Below are 18,458 nucleotides of genomic sequence, written 5' to 3'. Positions count from 1 at the left end.
TGATGAGTGTGTGTCTGATAGTAGCGATGTCCCGGTTTTTAGCAGCAGTCAAAAGAAAAAGATGTTCACGTCAGAAAAATTAAAGTTGTTTTTAGCCCAAACAAAGAACCAGCACGGGGTAAAGGTGGGTGAGCACTTCCCAGACCTCGGTCTTTTTATTGCCTCGGCCAGACTCCACATGAGCCAGAGGGAGGAGTCTGGCCTCACAGACCAGGAGGCTTTTAGACTTAAAAAACTAGTGCTTAAGGCAAAGCGTCAGCTGAGCAGTGATGGAAAGGACAGCTTGGGTTATTTTATCTAAGTTACTGTTTTATTGTTTGGTTTTTACTTTAATTTTATCCACCATGGATGTTTTTAAAGTGGGCCTTTCTAACGTCAACGGTGCCAGAGACGTCCGGAAGAGAACGTCTATCTATGAAACATCCAAAATGAAAAAGATAGACGTTCTCTTCCTACAGGAGACGCACAGTGATTTTAACAATGAGTCTGACTGGAGGAGGGAGTGGGAAGGGGAAGTCATTTTAATTCTGTTTTAACATTTGATAAGAGTTTTAGAGAGGTTTTTATTTATTTTTGGGGTGCTTTTAGACAGAGGAAGGGCGAGTTTAGCAATCTTAGACAGCGGTGGGACCATGGTAAGACACAAATAAGACTACTGTGTCAACAGCGCACTTTAAACGTCACACGGGATAGCACCAGATCTATGAAAGATCTGGAGACCGACATAGTGGAACTGGAACATTTAAGTGAGTCCACAGGAGATCAAGGTTATATTGAAAACCTCAAAGAGAAAAAAATGGCTTTAGCCGACCTGCTGGATAGTAAGGTGCAGGGCGCCCCGGTCAGGTCCCGGTTCCTGAACATCACAGAGATGGATGCTCCCTCTAGCTATTTCTTCAGTCTGGAGAAAAAGAACGGGCAGGGGAAAGTGATCCACGCGCTGCTGTCTGACACAGGGCAGGAACTGGCGGAACCAAGCCAGATACGAGGGCGAGCTGTGAGCTTTTATCAACAATTGTACTCCACAGAATACCAGGAAGAGCCAGCTCTCCTGGAGAGTTTCTGTGGAGGACTGCCCCAGGTCTCTGAAGAGGCCAACTCACAGCTCGAGGGCCCCCTCCAGATGCAGGAGCTGCTGACCGCCCTGCAAAGCATGCAGGGGCGGCGGGCTCCTGGCATTGATGGCCTTACAGTTGAATTTTATAAGGCCTACTGGGACATCCTCGCAGAGGATGTCTTGGAGGTTTTTAATGAGTGTCTGGCTGCTGGTTCCATGCCAGTGTCCTGCAGGAGGGCAGTCCTCACATTGCTGCCCAAAAAAGGAAATCTGCAGGACATCAAAAATTGGCGCCCTGTGTCTTTGCTCTGTGTGGATTACAAACTCCTGTCCAAAGTATTGGCCTCCAGGCTGGGGAAAGTTATGGAGCAGGTTATCCACCGGGACCAGACCTACTGCGTCCCTGGCAGGTCCATGGTGGACAACGTCCACCTAATTCGAGATGTTTTGGATGTCTCTAGTTCATTAGGTGTAGACGCTGGTTTGATTTCCCTGGACCAGGAAAAGGCTTTTGACCGCGTTGAGCACAGCTTCTTGTGGAACGTGATGGAGAAGTTTGGGTTCAGCGCGGGCTTCGTAGCTAAGATCAAGGTGCTGTACAGGGATGTTGAGAGTGTGCTGAAAATCAACGGCAGTCTGAGTGCTCCTTTTAGAGTGTGTAGAGGGGTCCGGCAGGGCTGTGCTCTGTCTGGGATGCTCTACGCTCTCTCCCTTGAACCTCTCCTCCACAAGATACGCTCCAGCACTCAGGGTTTGTTTTATCCGGGTTTTAATAAAGAAATGATTTTATCTGCTTATGCAGACGATATTATATTTTTTATTAAAAACCAAAGTGAGGTCAACATTTTAGCAGGCATTATACAGGATTTTAGCTCGGCATCGGCAGCGAGGGTCAACTGGGGGAAAAGTGAGGCCCTCGCTGTCGGTGAGTGGCGCGGCGGTCTCCCAGTTCTCCCCCAAAACCTGGAATGGAAAAGAGGAGGTCTGAAGTACCTAGGGGTGTTTTTGGGAGCAGACCATATAGTGAAGAAGAACTGGGAGACCGTCACAGAAAAGGTCGAAGAAAAACTTAAAAAATGGAAATGGCTGCTCCCCCAGATGTCGCTTAGAGGGAGAGTGCTGGTTTTAAACAACTTGGTAGCATCCCAGTTGTGGCACCGGTTAGCTTGTGTGGACCCCCCCTTAGGATTACTTGCGGAAATCCAGAGGAAGATGGTGGACTTCCTCTGGGGGGGTCTACACTGGGTGCCACAGGGGGTGCTGTTTTTAGCCAGGGAGGAGGGGGGACAGGGCCTTGTCCACCTGGCCAGCCGGACTGCCACTTTTAGACTGCAGTTTATTCAAAGGTACCTCACAGGCCCGGCAGATCTGGTGTGGAGAGATGTGGCCGGCAGCATCCTGAGGCGTGCCAATAACCTGGGGTTGGATGATGCTCTGTTTTTAACTGATCCTAAATTTTTAAAACTAACTATGTTGCCTCCTTTTTACCAGGGCGTCTTTAAGTCATGGGCCCTTTTTAACCAAAAAAGGTGCCCGAAAGCCAACTCTCTGCACTGGTTGTTGAGAGAACCACTGGTCAATGGAGCCAGGCTGGACGTCAGCAACCACACCACGCACGGCCTGATGGCGCCGCTGATCCGGTCTGGAACCTTGACCCCGCAGCAGCTGGTGGATGCAGCGGGGCCGGCACTGACCAACACCCAGGCCCTGGGTTCTCTGCTGGGGCTGCAGTCTCTCCGGGTGGCAAGGAGGATCCTGGAGCTCTGGTCCAAGAGGCTGACAAAAAAAGAAATAGACCTCCTGATAGGGGACCGGACCAGGACCAGCCCGGACGCTGCAGACCCCTACCCGGACATCATCCTGAGCCCAGGGCTGGGAGAAAAGACCGGCCCCCTTCTGAGAGTCATCCACGCAGAAAAACTAACAATAACAAAAGCGGACAAAGAGACTCTGTACCGCAACTGCGTGAAGTGCATCCACCAGGCCGGACTGAGCGGCAGACCTCCCACTGTGTGGACCGAGAGATGGGGACAGGAAGGACCCGGCCCACAGTGGAGGATTTTATACAAAGCCCCCCTCAAAAAACCGACAGGCGACCTCCAGTGGAGAATCTTGCACGGTGCCGTCGCTTCCAACGCTTTTATTTCTGTTATTAATCCAACTGTTCTTAGCGGGTGTCCATTTTGCGGAGTACGTGAGACAATTTACCACGTTTTTACTGAGTGCAAGAGACTCACCGGTCTCTTCTCTCTTTTAACATCGGTTTTTACACGTTTTAACGTTGTTTTTACTGAGAAGATTTTTATCTTGGGAGCTGGCTACAACAAAAAATTTAAAATCAAGTGGCAGCTCCTCAACTTCCTCTCAGCCCAAGCCAAACTGGCCATTTCCACCAGCAGAAAGAGGAAGGTGGAGCAGGGGGTGGGGCAGGAAGCGGCGGCAGTGTGGAAGACGAACCTCCGGTCAAGACTCCGGCTTGAGTTCGGATTTTATCGACAGGTCTCCGATCTCGAGTCTTTTAAAGAGTGTTGGTGTTTTAAAAACACACTGTGTGAGGTTCTTAACGACCAGCTGTCCTTTTCACACTTTTTACTTGACTGATGTATTTTAAAAACAAAAGAAAACAGTTTTTTAATTTATTTTTTGTATTTATTTACATTTGAGACGTCTTGTGACTGTAAAAATTTAAACAATATGTAAATAAAGTGTTTTTGTAAAAATCAAATCTCTCTGTCTCTCTCTTTCTGTCTCTCTCTCTGTCTCTGTCTCTCTCTCTGTCTCTCTCTCTGTCTCTTTCTCTGTCTCTGTCTCTGTCTCTGTCTCTTTCTCTCTCTCTCTCTCTCTCTCTCTCTCTCTCTCTCTCTCTGAGTGGAGGGAGTGGTGAGTTTTCGGAGCGTGTCTGAGAGTGATTATTAGCGATTTTTCGACATTTTGCTTCGTTTTTTAACGTTGCATATGACAGTGTATTGTGGTGTGTGGGGCTCATAGTGTTTGTGTGAACACTTGGGGGGTTTTAGGTGGGTTTTTTGGTGGTGTTTGCAGCCGATCAGCACGCGCTGGTCGGCGTGCTGCACGCCGCCATGGACGTCACCAAACTAACGCGGAAACACGGCGTGAAGATTCCGCCGCGTTTCCCGTGCTCGGTGGAGGACTGCAGCCTGGCAGTGGGGGAGATCATCGGCCACAGCAACGTGAGGTCCGCTGCACGGATGAACGGTGCGGTGATCGTGTTTTGTAATACCGAAGAGGATACGAAACTGGTGTTGGACAGCGGGATCGAGGTGAACGGCGGCTTCCTACCCGTCTATCCTCTCAGCGACCCGGCGGTAAGAGTCACTGTTTCCAACGTGCCACCGTTTGTTAAAGATGAGCTGATAACCAGAGAGCTGTCCAGACATGGAAAGATCGTGTCCAAAGTCAAGAAGCTGTCATCTGGGGCCAAGTCTCCACTTCTGAGGCACGTAGTGTCTCACAGGAGACAGCTCCTCATGATCCCCAAGAACAGGAGCAGACAGGTGGACCTCGTGTTCACAGTCACAGTGGAGGACTTTGATTACCTCATTTTTGCGACAACTGAGGATTCTAAATGTTTCAGTTGTGGGAAACAGGGACATCAGAGCAGAGCCTGTCCTGGGAAAAAACGGTTCTCATAAAGACCAGAACCAAAACCAGAAAGGTTCTGAGGAGGGCAGAGGAGACAAACAAGATGGACAGGAGGGGACAAGTGGGGTCCAGGAGGTAAGAAAGGAGGGGGCGAGCGGGGGTAAGGAGGTAAGGAAAGAGGGGACGAGTGGGGGTAAGGAGGTGAGGGGGGAGGGGACGAGTGGGGTTGAGGAGGTAAGGAAGGAGGGGACGTGTGGGTTTAAGGAGGTAAGGGAGGAGGGGACAAGTGGGGTTAAGGAGGTAAGGAAGGAGGGGACGAGTGGGGTTAAGGAGGTGAGGGAGAAGGAGGCAAGTGAGGTACAGGTGGGGAGGGAGAGTAATGGAGGACGGCAGTGAGGTGGACATGAAGGGAGACGAGGGGCAGTTCAAAGTCCCCCAGCGGAAGAGGAAAAAGAAAGAAAACAATGGAAGCTCACAAGCAAAGAAAGCGGCAACGAAAGGAAACGGAGGAGCAGCTAAATCTGAGTCCAGTCGGAAGAAGGACCCTGAGTCCAGTCTGGAGGAAGACCCTGAGTCCAGCCGGGGAGGAGACCCTGAGTCCAGTATGGAGGAGGATTCTGCTGCTGACAGTGAATCTTCTGACCACAGGGCTGGCAGCGGTAGGAGCTCTAGAGACTACAGTGTGGAGAAGATAAAGGGGTTTCTGAGGAGAACTAAAAGTGTGAAAGGAGTTAATGTGGAGGATTACTTCTCTGACAAAGAGAAGCTCTCCAGCTCTCTCAGGTCACACATGAGGAGTAAAGACAGAGGAGGGATAACAGTGAAGGAAGGCTACAGACTGAAGAAAATAGCTCAGAAGATCAATAAAGAGCTGAACAATGAAAGAGCTGATGGTGACCAAAGTCTCCCAGCCTAAGAGCAACTCTAGGACATGTTTTGTTGTTTTTATTTATTTACATGAACAATATGCAGGATTCATTGAGAATCGGTGCAGCAATGAAACAAAATGTGTGTCTGGAGTTGGACTAATATTCAACTGTGAAGAGAAACGGACTTGGGTGTTTCTTTGCTTTTGATTTGCTTTGTTTCATTCTTGATGCCATGACAATGCTTTTTGTTCTTTCTTTGTTTTAAGAAATAAAGGTTTTCTAAAAATCAAATCTCTCTGTCTCTCTCTCTCTCTGTCTCTCTCTCTCTGTTTCTCTCTCTGTCTCTCTCTCTCTCTTGTTGGAGAAATTTATCATCCCGTTCTCTTAGTTAACTTGTATGGCTTAAACCTGCATATATTCATTTTAACCCAAATAATAAATGTTATAATTTCGCATGTATTTTCTCATCTAACCCTCTTTCTTCAATAACAACACCAAGGCTGGGAACTCGGTCTTGGTGGATGCATCGTCAGACAGAGGAGGAGGACATCTGTGAAGGGGGGGGGGAGATAATGTGCATATTATACTTTGTTAAACTGTTCCTTGTTGTTAGAACTCCAAACCATCTGTGGGGAAAGGGCTCTATCCATTCAGCTGAATTATTACAAATTGTCTGTTCATTAAATATGATTTTAATACTTTACGAAGTTCGTCATCTGATTTATTTGTCACAGGGAGGTTAAAAAGATTTTTTTTTTCCACGACAAATGGCGACGAAGATGGGATCGGACGAGTAATTTGGACTTCGTTGGACGACAGAAGTCGACTACTATATAGCTGATTCCTCCCTGAAGGTGAGAGGCTGTCCTCAGACGGGGTTCGAGATTGCCGCTCCGATCCTGGAACCGGGAAAAGAATCCCACCCGGTGAGAGATTATTCTGTGATGGAACAGACACTTTGAGGGTAAACTTTAATCTCGCACATAAAGCTGCTGGACATTGGATGTCCTAGTATAACTTGCAGGTTTTATAGAGTATTTGGTGTATCCTTTCAAGTTCATTGATTGTACCAGATGGGTTTATGGAATTCTGTTGACAGTTAACTAGAGAGAAGTTGGCGCCGTTAAAAGCCGGTATTCTCGCACATAAGGGTGTCGGACAGACGTGTCCTCGTGAACTTGTAGTATTTAAAGAAGATCTGGTGTATCCTTACGAGTGAGAAAGGGTCTTCGTTTAAGATACGAGAATCAACTGTAACTAGAGAAAATGGGTAAGAGTCAAAGTAAGTCTGAGCCTGAGCAGCCTGATGCCAAGGTCTTACCTCCAATAATAAAATTCATGTGGGACAAAGATAATCAGACGGCCGAACAATTGGGAGAATGGATCAAAATGGGGTTCCCTGATACAGGCAGTTTTAGCCTACGACAATTGGATCAACTCAAAACGTGTTTGGAGCAGAGAGAGAGAGGCGAAGCAGAAAAGCATGAAAAAATGTCCAAGAGGGAGAGAAAGAAATATAAACCGTTTAAAGCAGACTGGAAAGCATATAGTATGTGGAGGGAGGAAGCAGAAGGAAGGGAAAAGAAAATATTCAGAAGTAAATGTCAGAAAAGCACAGTAGGGGGAAATAATGCTAAACTGTATCCTTCTCTGATTGAGGAACATGGTCGAGTGGATCCCGATTTGGACTCCGTGCCGCCGCCATACGCTCCTCAACCACGGACAAAATCATCCGACCACCAGTCCAAAGAAGAAAATGAATCACCGACCGAGGATGAAGACAACAAAAAGAGCCGTCGCAACACCCGACAAGCGAAGCTCAAGATGGGTGCCTGTCTTTCCCCCACCGGAACTCCAACCAGTTTATTGCCGATGGTGGAGGTAGCGGGACATGAGGGTCCTATGCTGGTTTTCCGCCCATGGGGAGAAAAAGACATTGAGGAAGCAATGGAGCATGTGACGAGCCCAAAGATAAATCTGACAGACTTTGAAAAGTCCCTACTCTGTTTTGTCGATGAATTCAGGCCAACCGTGACGGAATTACGGCGAATGATGAACAAAATGCTCAAACATGACTTTTATAAAATTGCAGCCATGTTTACCCCAGATTTGTTGACCCGACGATATGCTGAAGCTGAACATGAACACAAGAACAACAAGGCATACAGACACGCTGTCGCAGAGCTCATCGACCTCTGCAGAACGGTTTTCCCAACAACCATGAGCTTGGCGAATATCACGTCACTGCAACAGACAGCGGAGGAGTCATGCGCTGCTTTCCTGGCGAGACTCACAACAGCTTTTGATCAGCACAGTGGACTGACCAGAGGCAAAATGAGAAATACTCCTCTTGAACCGTACGAAGTACATCTAAAAGAACATTTCCTGAATAAATTGAACCCTCAAGTGGCAGCCAAACTCAAGGAGAGTTGTGTTACATGGAAGACTGCAAACCTCGATACCATACTGCAACATGCTGAACACGCTGAGGAGCAGTACAGCAACAAAGAACAAGCGAGGGTTAAAAGTCGTCAGCTCAAACTTGAGGATGCCCAGCTGACGATGTATCAGACCACGACATATGATGCGGGAGAAACAGGAAAAAATAGAGGAAGAGGGCGTGAAGGAAAAAACAGAGTCAACAGAAAGGGAGGAAAAAGGTGGGAAAGAGACTTTGGAAAGAACACAACACAAGAAACTTCTGTGTGTTTTCATTGTGGCCAAACTGGACATTGGAAAAGAGACTGCCCACAAACTCCATGGAATATTAAAAAGACTGGTGGGGATGCTCAACGTCAGCCGTCGGACTGAGAGGAGGAGCAGGCGGCGGGGAGGACCCCATTGAGGGACCCTTCGACGCTCACACATTCCAACACAGAGGGTGAGTCAACTTTGGATTCTGACTATGACAACCTCGTACATGCAATTAACACATTAGAAATTAAACAAACACCACTCAAATCCACCTATCAGATGTATTCAAACGAAAATGAAGGTTTTAAGAAGTTGCCACAAATCACGTTAACTATTAAAGGTGAAAATATTCCATTTTTAGTTGACTCAGGAGCCACGCTTTCAGTTTTGCGTACGTCTGCTTTACCTGTCCCTCCCAAAAAGAGTGGAAGGTATTGTGGGACCATTGGCTCAGGAGGCATAACAATTAGTGATCCATACACAAAACCTTGTCCTGTACACTAGATTATATCACAGTTCAACACTCATTTCTGCTGTCTGATTGCTGCCCTATAAATGTGTTATGAAGAGATTTGATGTGTGTATTTGGAATCATCCTTACATCAGGCCCTGATGGCCTGATATTGAGCAGAGAAGAATACAAACACATGATGAAACATGACCCAACAGATCTGTAGAACATCTACGAGTGTTTTTAGAACCATCTGTAAGCGATTCAACAGCATCACACCTTACTGATTCTGCCTCACAACATTCACCACATGCAGAACGTTACATGGAGGCTGGTTCACTACATTGACAGCACACGTGTCAAAAGGGTCAGATGAGGAACTTGAGGAAGTATGGATTGGAGGAGAGCGTGAGATAGAGAAGTTATGTATGATGGACATTAATTGGACAGAAAATACTGCTGCTGCCTCTGTTTCTCTGTCTCCCACACAATCTGAGTTGTTACAGGGTGTGTCCACATGTATCATTGATGGGGTCCAGGAATGGAGGAGGAGGACATGTCTGACTGGCTGGACAGACTGAACTCACTGACTCGAGGCCCACAGAGGATCCTGATACACTGTACAGTATAAAGGGCGACGTATACAAAACAAGATGTACGTCATTACCAACAGTAAAAGAGTCACTCATCTGATGTTTGATAAGAAAACACACCATGGTTTCAAATGTCCCATCTGTCCGAGGTGTCCTCCTCTCTGTGGTCTGACGTAGGACCGGTGAGGGGGGGCGACTCCTCTGGTGGTTCACCCAGAATCTGATCTCTGTTCATGCATGAAGCAATATCCCCTCAAACAAGAGGCCATTGATGGTATTACACCCGTTCTTGAGTCTTTATTGAAGGCTGGTGTAATAGTCCAGTGTGATGATTCACCGGTGAGCACACCAATCTTTCCGGTAAAGAAAATTCGAGACCTGGGGGAACCGACTGAGTGACGATTTGTTTAAGATTTACAATCAGTTAAAGCTTCGGTGCACCGCGAGCGCCTCAAGCTTCTACTCCACACACCATTGTGTCACTCATCCCTCCAGACACCACACATTTTTCCGTCGTCGATTTGGCCAATGCATTTTTTTCAGTACCTGTGCACAAAGACAGTCAATTCTGGTTTGCTTTTTCTTTTAAAGGAAGAGGCTCTACCTGGACCCGGTGTCCCCAGGGACATTCAGAAAGCCCTGGTGTATTTCATAGTGCCTTGAGAGACAATCTGGTTAATTTACACTTACCAAATGGTTCTGCCTTGTTACAATATGTTGATGACATCATGATTTGCAGCCCCACAGAAGAAGCATGAAAATTAGATACAGTTATCCTACTAAAATTTTTGGCTGCAAATGGTCACAAGGCTATCCGTCCAAATTGCAATTCGCTCTCAATAAAGTTTCATATCTGGGACATGTGATCACAGCAGAGGGCAAAACCCTCTCTCCCAAGAGAATACAGGCAATTCAAAATGTGCCTAAAACACAAACCAAGAAACAAATGATGAGCTTTATATGAATGACGTCATAATATAGACGATGGATCCCAACTATTCAGAAAGAGAGGCATTCCTCTCTTCCATGATTCTTGGTGAACATCTTTCTGCTCAGAACAAAGTGACCTGGACTGACTCCTCGACTGCTGCTTTAATGACATGAAGAGCTTTACTGTCAGCTCTGACACTTGGACTACTTAAACTACACACCGTTCACTCAGTACGTTGACCAAAGAGACGGTTACATGACATCAGTTTAGACTCAGGACCATGGGGGGGGGGGGACAGAGACCTGCTGCATATGTCTCTCCTAGACTAGACCCTGCAGCAGCTGGCCTTCCTCTGTGTCTGCGTTCTGTAGCTGCTGCAGAGAAGGCAGTAGTGACATCACGTGACATCGTGGGTTATGGTAAGAACCATGAGGGTTCCACATGCAGTTTCACATATCCTGCACCCTCAGAAAACATCTCACCTTCCTGCGCAGCGCTGGTTGCGATGTCACACAACCTTATTAGATGTGCCTAACATTACTGTGAAAAGATGTACTACCCTTAATCCTGCCACTCTTGTTCCTACTCCTGCAGATGGAGAGCCACATATCTGTGTTCTTCTCCAGAACAGATCTGCACACCGGGACCTCACAGACACGCCCACCCAATGCTGATTTAGAACCGTTAGAGGACTGTTTGGCATCTCGCTCGCTGGACACGTGAGACGGGTTGTTGGGTTTGCTGTAGTCTCATCATATGACACCCTATGCAGCGGTAAGTTGGCATCACACTTCTCTGCTCAAGCTGCAGAACCTGTGGCTCTTACAGAAGTCTGGAAGCTCGCTGCAACAGAACAGTTACCATTGACACTGACTCTCGCTATGCCTTTGGTGTAGAGCACGACTTTGGTGCCCTGTGGAAACACAGAGGCTTTCTGACATCATCCGGCAAACCCAGTTCTCACCACCGTCTGGTGGCCGACTTGCTAGAAGCCAAACTGCTCCCTAAAACTGTCTGTGTTATGCAATGTGATGCTCACACTAACGCTTCTGATTTTTCAGGTTATTTTGATGTATGGATGGGCCCAGACAATTGCCAAGTGATCGCTTACTTTGTTACGCTAAAGCTCACAGCAGAGATAAACTTGGCAAAAGGGGGAATATGTCATTTTATTATTAATATTTATTTAGATTAAATCTACATACTTTTACTTTGGATGCAGGATGTAAGCCTTTTCTTCAACAGTCTCATCTAAGCGAATATGACCACTTAGATGGTAACTGACATTAGGGAATGTAAAAGAACTGCCACAATAAATATTCATATGTTATTTATTTTAGACAGTTGGCCTAATACGGTATAGCAGGGGTCACCAATAGGTGGACCCTGGACCTGGAACCGATAGATAATTGAGAAATATTACATTTTGATGGAGCGCTTATATTTTAACCGGCGCAGCTTTTCCAGCCTTTACGGCACTCGTTCAGTGGCGCGGTAAACACAGCGACCAATTGCATGCGTTGTAAATCACACCACGTGATGCAGCCAATCACATATATTCTGACAAGGTTCACGACTCAAGAGACGAGGAAAGAGAATGAAGAGTAGAAGAACAACGTGAGTCAGAAGTTATTTCACATGACGTTCTTCAAAAAGAGAGAAGTGGTCAGAGAGACCAGAGTCCAGAGAGACCAGAGAGACCAGAGTCCAGAGACCAGAGAGACCAGAGAGTCCAGAGAGTCCAGAGTCCAGAGAGACCAGAGAGACCAGAGACCAGAGAGACCAGAGAGACCAGAGAGTCCAGAGAGACCAGAGAGTCCAGAGAGTCCAGAGAGACCAGAGAGACCAGAGAGACCAGAGACCAGAGAGTCCAGAGAGTCCAGAGAGACCAGAGACCAGAGAGACCAGAGTCCAGAGAGACCAGAGACCAGAGAGTCCAGAGAGACCAGAGACCAGAGAGTCCAGAGAGTCCAGAGAGTCCAGAGAGACCAGAGACCAGAGAGACCAGAGTCCAGAGAGACCAGAGACCAGAGAGACCAGAGAGTCCAGAGAGACCAGAGAGACCAGAGAGTCCAGAGAGACCAGAGACCAGAGAGACCAGAGACCAGAGAGACCAGAGAGACCAGAGACCAGAGAGACCAGAGACCAGAGTCCAGAGAGTCCAGAGTTTTTAACCAACAATGAACAGGTTCATTCTTCCAGTTTAATACCAGTAAGTTTCATATGTTCAGAGACCATGACTATAATTAAAAGCGGTAATGCGAAGTGCAACTACGAGACAAAGCACAACTCTTTTTAGCGAACGTACCATCTCACATCTGAACTGAATTTAAAGCTGCAGGACGATTCAGTTAAATCCATTTTTCGTCGAGATATTATTCAATTTAACTTTCTTTATTTGATTTGACAGTCAGTTGCTACGTACAGACGTTAGTACAACTGTCATAGCGTGAGTCATTATTGTGTGTTGTATTGTAACCCTTTGATTGGACCTAGTTGAACTTTGACATACTATACTTCAGGGTATTTAATTCAGAGAATAACTAAGTAGCATCATGTATCTGTAGACCTCAGGTTTTAAAACTAGACTTAAAGAAACAGTTACTGGAAACAAAGTAAAGAAATTATAAAATCATTTAGCATGGTACACAAGAGGGTTCACTGTTTTTTCTGCTCTTCTGAGCAATAAGAATTGTGTTTCCTAATAATTGATGCATGAGAAACCATGGCAACCAAAGGATGTACAACCAAATGCAAACAATTATAGTGAGAAGAACCAAAATCAGCAACACTAGATTAAAGAAACGATTTGTAAAAGTTTAGCTGATATGAATATGCTAAGGTCCAGCAACACAACAACTGTGACGTGTTTAAAACATGACCTCATTCTACTGTACCGATAGAACACATCAGAAGAGTGAGACGTGTTTAAATCATGACCTCAGTCTACTGTACCGATAGAACACATCAGAAGAGTGAGACGTGTTTAAATCATGACCTCAGTCTACTGTACCGATAGAACACATCAGAAGAGTGAGACGTGTTTAAATCATGACCACAGTCTACTGTACCGATAGAACACATCAGAAGAGTGAGACGTGTTTAAAACATGACCTCATTCTACTGTACCGATAGAACACATCAGAAGAGTGAGACGTGTTTAAATCATGACCTCAGTCTACTGTACCGATAGAACACATCAGAAGAGTGAGACGTGTTTAAATCATGACCTCAGTCTACTGTACCGATAGAACACATCAGAAGAGTGAGACGTGTTTAAAACATGACCTCATTCTACTGTACCGATAGAACACATCAGAAGAGTGAGACGTGTTTAAATCATGACCACAGTCTACTGTACCGATAGAACACATCAGAAGAGTGAGACGTGTTTAAAACATGACCTCAGTCTACTGTACCGATAGAACACATCAGAAGAGTGAGACGTGTTTAAATCATGACCTCAGTCTACTGTACCGATAGAACACATCAGAAGAGTGAGACGTGTTTAAAACATGACCACAGTCTACTGTACCGATAGAACACATCAGAAGAGTGAGACGTGTTTAAAACATGACCTCAGTCTACTGTACCGATAGAACACATCAGAAGAGTGAGACGTGTTTAAATCATGACCTCAGTCTACTGTACCGATAGAACACATCAGAAGAGTGAGACGTGTTTAAAACATGACCTCAGTCTACTGTACCGATAGAACACATCAGAAGAGTGAGACGCGTTTAAAACATGACCACAGTCTACTGTACCGATAGAACACATCAGAAGAGTGAGACGCGTTTAAATCATGACCACAGTCTACTGTACCGATAGAACACATCAGAAGAGTGAGACGCGTTTAAATCATGACCTCAGTCTACTGTACCGATAGAACACATCAGAAGAGTGAGACGTGTTTAAAACATGACCTCAGTCTACTGTACCGATAGAACACATCAGAAGAGTGAGACGTGTTTAAATCATGACCTCAGTCTACTGTACCGATAGAACACATCAGAAGAGTGAGACGTGTTTAAAACATGACCTCAGTCTACTGTACCGATAGAACACATCAGAAGAGTGAGACGTGTTTAAAACATGACCTCAGTCTACTGTACCGATAGAACACATCAGAAGAGTGAGACGTGTTTAAATCATGACCTCAGTCTACTGTACCGATAGAACACATCAGAAGAGTGAGACGTGTTTAAAACATGACCACAGTCTACTGTACCGATAGAACACATCAGAAGAGTGAGACGTGTTTAAATCATGACCTCAGTCTACTGTACCGATAGAACACATCAGAAGAGTGAGACGTGTTTAAAACATGACCACAGTCTACTGTACCGATAGAACATATCAGAAGAGTGAGACGTGTTTAAATCATGACCACAGTCTACTGTACCGATAGAACACATCAGAAGAGTGAGACGAAGATCCAAAACATTTTAGACATCACACATGTACATTCCACTGTTTAGTCTAAAATGGCAGTCTGCAACATCTGACTGTTTCCTTCCTTTAGGACTACGAAAGTGAAGTTTTTTTGTGTAATACTTATGTTTATTATAGCTTTCTACTTTAGAAATATAATCTCACAAAACAGCTAATGTTTTCTTTTATTTGATGAAGGAATCATTTTAATTGACAGGTGATTCTGATGTTTATTACATACTTGAATGGTAGAATTTCTTACAAATTGATTATTGTTTATTATAAACTCACTGACATGTTGTCTCATGATACAGTTTAACAGAGATGGAGGCCCGATGTCTGTGTTTCACCTCATCTCAGGAGATTTATTTTAACATGTTAATGTTAACGTTCTCTAGCTGCTACAACATTGAGTTGCTTGGAACTCACAAAAACAGCTGATGCTTTTAACCTTATTGATTAATGATGAGCATATGTAAACCATTCTGGGTAATATGTGTCAATGTTTCTATAAATTGTAAATACTGTCATGGCCATAGGAATGGCCAATGGGGAAATTGTTGGAGAAATTGATCATACCGTTCTCTTAGTTAACTTGTATTGCTTAAAACCTGCAGAAATGCAGACGAGGCCAACCAGACTAATTTAAATGATCTCATGTCAAAGGTATCTTAGCATTTCTTTCTTTCTGTAGTGTTATCCTGATCTCACCACTTAAAGGTATCTTAGCATTTCTTTCTTTCTGTAGTGTTATCCTGATCTCACCACTTAAAGGTATCTTAGCATTTCTTTCTTTCTGTAGTGTTATCCTGATCTCACCACTTAAAGGTATCTTAGTATTTCTGACTTGCAGTAGTGTCATCCTGATCTCACCACCTAACCCTCTTCCCACCAGAAGGCTGAGGACATGGTCTTGGTGGGTTCATCGGCAGACAGAGGAGGACGACGACATCTGCCAAGGGGGGTGAAGGGAGACGAGATAATGTGTATATGTACTCTGTTTTGTCTATTCATTGTTGTTACATCCAACTGTCTGTTCTTTAAATATGATTTAATACTTTAAGAAGTTCGTCATCTGGTTATTTCTCACAGGGAGGTTAAAAAGATTTTTTTCCACCACAAAACACATCTCATTGTAATACTTCAACATGAATACATGAGTTCCATAAACACTAAAACAGTGTTGAACGTTCATGAAAGACAATCAAAAGTTACGCTTTGGAATGAAATCTTTCAACGAGACTTTATAGGATTTATTCATCCATTCATTTGACATGTGGCTTCACTGTTGTCAGTCACAACAAATACACATTTAAAACACCTTCTTTGTATACTTGTTGGTGTTAACAAGTACACAGTGGAGGTATTTCATGTTGTTCATGTGAATACAGAAACACAAGCCCTGATCAGCGTTTGAACACTTTACAATAACATGTGTTCTGTTCTCTCTTTCATTCATTTGATGCTGGTGATTAAAAACACTTTGACACATCTGTTATTAAGACATTAAATACAAACTAAACATTACATTTTCTGAGCCCACATTATAATTGGTAGTGTAATCTAAAGTGAAGACCATGCAGTTGTACCTCGATGTTTTTCATGGTAGAAGTTGTGAGGGCTTCCTTTACAGTGTTGAAAAGCTGTTTCATGCTCAATGCTTGTGTCTGAAACAAATCAAGGAAATGGTGTGAGCTTTGCTGTTCTATGAAGTAGAAACACGGGTCAAAAGTATGAATATATAATACTATGTTTGCTTCAAGATAACCTCTGCCAGGTCTGGAGCAGTAACAGGACTCTGGAGGAGTCCGATGGTCCACAGTTGTTGTGGGGACAGATGTTGCTCTGTCCTTAAAGGATGATTGTCCCAACCCACCCTGAAGACATCAAGATCCCTCTGCAGACGTGGAAGAAATGCATGCTGGGCACAGAACAGGTGGATGCTATCAGAAGGATCTAGAACACCTTCATCCTCAAGGCTGTGAAGAATCTCTTGGTGCACGTTTGAAGCAACCATCCAAACATCTCGCCACAGACGCTCTATTCTGGTGAAAACACATCAACTTACCCTCAAGTATGTACAGTATACTGCAACAGCTGACATGATTCACTCTACTGGATATCATCAGAGAGAGATAGACCTTTGATTGTGCTCACTCTTTGCTGACAGGAAGCGTCCCCTTCACAGCCTCTGATAGTGAACATGCATGGTGCTGTGAGACATGTTCCCCTCCTTGGTCACCTCTTCCTCTAAAGAGAATGTATCACACAGTTAACGACGTTCATTAAGGTTCTAAATGTAAAAACAGAAGATATCGGCTACAATAACTGAACATCTTCATTTTGTGACGATTCCAAATCCATAGACTTTGGACAAATACCTCATAGTGTCATCAACTCTTTGTCATAATTGATGAGCAGCACAGATAGAAGGTGAAGTGATGAAGTATTGTATTCTATACATTTCATCACCAACAGGTCTTTAGACAGATACATAGTGATTTGATTCACTTTGATGTATCTTGACCAGTAATGAAGTACAGCATGTGTTTAACTCCTCAACAACTCAGCGTAGTAATTGAATGACTGTCAGTAAAGAATGGCTCCTAGTTCCCTCATGTCTTAGTTGTGCATGAAGCTCTCTGGTGATCTCACTGCTCAAAACGTTCAAACAAGAATACATGTTGAACTGACAGCTGATGCACCAATCAGTGAGGAGTGAGGACCACGGTGAGCCACACCTCTGTGTTGGTCTGACCTTAATGGAGAGACAGACTTCTGCACCGCCTCCAAGAAGAACTCCAGTGCAGCGGATGCTTTATTACTGGTCGCAGCACCAGGTCCATGATCTGGAACAGAGAATATCACTCAGTGGAAATAAATGAAAGCATTTTTTCACACCCGTAAATGTAAATACAAGCTGGTTCACATCACACATGTTTGCTCCGTGCTTTAAGATGGATACTGACAGAAATATAGATCCTTTAAATGATCTCCAGGGTGGAGGATCCACTGATTGTCTCCATCACTGTGGAAGCATCAGTGTGATTCCTGTAAACATGTAAATACTACAGTGACACTCGTTATGTGTGACGCTGCACGATGGAAGCTCTGGAACTGTTAGGACCACATGAGTAGAAGAAAGGAGGGAACTAGTGTTCAGGGACCACCTCACCCACAAGAACCCTCATTTAAAACTCCTTTTCTTGGTCCTCCTCTTGGTCCCTGATTCACTGTAAAGACTCATTGATCAGCAGCTCATTTCTATACATCAACGTTCATAAGGTGCTTTGCTTTCACCATTGATGGTTGAATGTGGGCGTGTAGAGGGAGGGGTGTGAGGCTGAACCAGCTGCTCACATTTACAGCTGGAGTTGAGATTTAAAACAGGAAGTAGCTCACTAACAGGAGAACACAAGGTTTTATGAATCACAATATGTTTCAAGTGCGTTTCCTCATTTCAACGTAAACAAACATTCAGTGAGGATCCTACACTCTGGTTCATAAATGAGACCTCTGGTCTTCATCGAGCGTCTCCTCACCTGCAGCTCATCCTCTCATTAGTCCCTCAGTATTGTTACAAGTCTACTTTCACTCGGTCCTTGTCACATTCACTTGTATGTTTCTGTCAAACTCTCCAGTGTTTCCTAGTCCGTGTTCTCTGATCTGCCTGTTCTGACCCTGCTTGTCTGCTTCTTGGACTTTGGATTTTCTACCTGAACCTTTTCACATTTGGTATCCTGAGTGACTGATCTCCTGGTTTGGATCTCGCCCGACCTGATAAGAAAACTGAACTTTCCTTCAACTGTCTCATTGACAGGCTTTT

General features: G+C 44.8%; 1 long non-coding RNA gene across 1 annotated transcript; it reads right to left on the bottom strand.

Moving 5' to 3' along the window:
• Positions 1–15,870: 15,870 nt before the first annotated feature.
• LOC137890305 (uncharacterized) lies at positions 15,871–18,458 on the bottom strand. Its single transcript, XR_011105284.1, has 2 exons — positions 17,391–18,458; positions 15,871–16,882 (listed from the first exon to the last, which is right to left on the bottom strand). It is a non-coding gene; the product is annotated as an uncharacterized lncRNA (long non-coding RNA).

This window comes from Cebidichthys violaceus, unplaced genomic scaffold (genome assembly GCF_023349555.1).
Source record: "Cebidichthys violaceus isolate CVI_PGR_0920_01 unplaced genomic scaffold, fCebVio1.0.p SCAF_64, whole genome shotgun sequence".
Classification (NCBI taxonomy): Eukaryota; Metazoa; Chordata; class Actinopteri; order Perciformes; family Stichaeidae; genus Cebidichthys; species Cebidichthys violaceus.
This window is presented reverse-complemented; position numbering and strand designations above follow the sequence as displayed.